This window comes from Echinops telfairi, unplaced genomic scaffold (assembly GCF_000313985.2).
Source record: "Echinops telfairi isolate 266 unplaced genomic scaffold, ASM31398v2 ScPeMD7_60;HRSCAF=208, whole genome shotgun sequence".
NCBI classification, from domain to species: domain Eukaryota; kingdom Metazoa; phylum Chordata; class Mammalia; order Afrosoricida; family Tenrecidae; genus Echinops; species Echinops telfairi.
In genome coordinates, this window is record NW_022103958.1 from 42514817 (window position 1) to 42516269 (window position 1453).

Below are 1453 nucleotides of genomic sequence, written 5' to 3' on the forward strand. Positions count from 1 at the left end.
CCGCGCGCCCGGAGGGGCCTCCGATTCCCTCCGGTAGCTTAGGTATCGAGGTTGCAAAAGACTCCCCTGGAGAAAGGAGGAGTAGCTTTGCCATTGAGGGTCGCCTCCCTCAAAACTCACCGCCATCATCCAGTCGGTGCTCTCACAGCACCCTGTAGGACAGGGTCTGCTGCTGCTGCTAGGAGACGGGCAGACTCATAGGGACCCTACGGACAACAGAACTACCCCCACCCAGTCCTCGCCCTCCTCGCCCTGGTTCTTGTTTGGGCCCAGAGTTGCAGCCATTGTGCCCCTCCATCCTGTCGGGGTCTTCCTCTGTGTGCCCCTCTACTTTACCCAGCATGACTTCTGCTTCCGGGCCCGGGTCCAAAGCAGCAGGGCTGAAATCTCACCAGCCTTGCAGCCCACCGTCGGGTCCACAGGGTTCCCCAGCGCTGTAATTCAAATGCATCGATGCTGCTTCTGTCTCCCTCCCTCAGTGCCCGGCTTTCCAATGCATCTGAGGCGACCGACAATGCCCTCGCCTGAGTCGGGCACACCTTAGTCCTCAAAGAAGCATCGTTGCTTTTCCACACTTTAAAGAGGCCCTGTGCCGCAGATCCAGCAATGCAGTGAGCTGTCCGTTCTCGGGACTGCTGCTTTCATGGGCAAGTACTGGGGATCCAAGCAAGACAAATCTTCGACAATGCCAATCTTTTCCATGTATCAAGCTGTCACCTGTTGGTCCCCTTGTGAGGATTTGGTTTCCTTTTACCCAGAGTTTCAATCCCTACTGAAGACAGAAATCCTTGATCTCAACAAGCGCCTCAAGTAACTCTTTAGGGAAAGACAAAGCCTTATCTTTCTACCAAGGAGCAGCTAGTGGTTTCGAACTGCTAATCTTATGTCTTAGTAGTCCAACACATAACTCACATACCAGAAGAAAGGGAGGGGAAAAGTGTGCCCTAGTCTCAGAATAAGGTAATGCTTCAAACAGCACAAAAACTTAAGAGGCCATCACTGTTGCCCCACTCAAACCGTACAGGTGTGTGATTTATGCCAGCCCCACTTGTTGGAGAGGAACTGGGCTCTACGTGTTTGCCACGGCTGTGGAGTACCAGGCCTTTCAATTAGCAGCCACTTGCGGGTTAATGGTTGGTGTACACACCTTGGGGATTCTGATTTGGACCAAAAGGGACTTTATCCAGCCATTTGAGGAAAAGGGATTTATTTCAGAAGAGTCATTTAAAAGCCAAGCCCTTAATCATATCATTGTGAATGAGGGGAGTACAAAGCCCATCTGTAGGCAACTGGACATCCCCTTACAGAAGGGTTGCAGAGAGGAGATGAAGCATACAACTTTCCTCTAGTTCTTTAATGCTTCCTCCCCACCCCACAATCATGATCCCAATTCTATCTTACAAATCTGGCTAGACCAGAGTGTGTACACTGGTACAGATAAGAGCTGGAAACA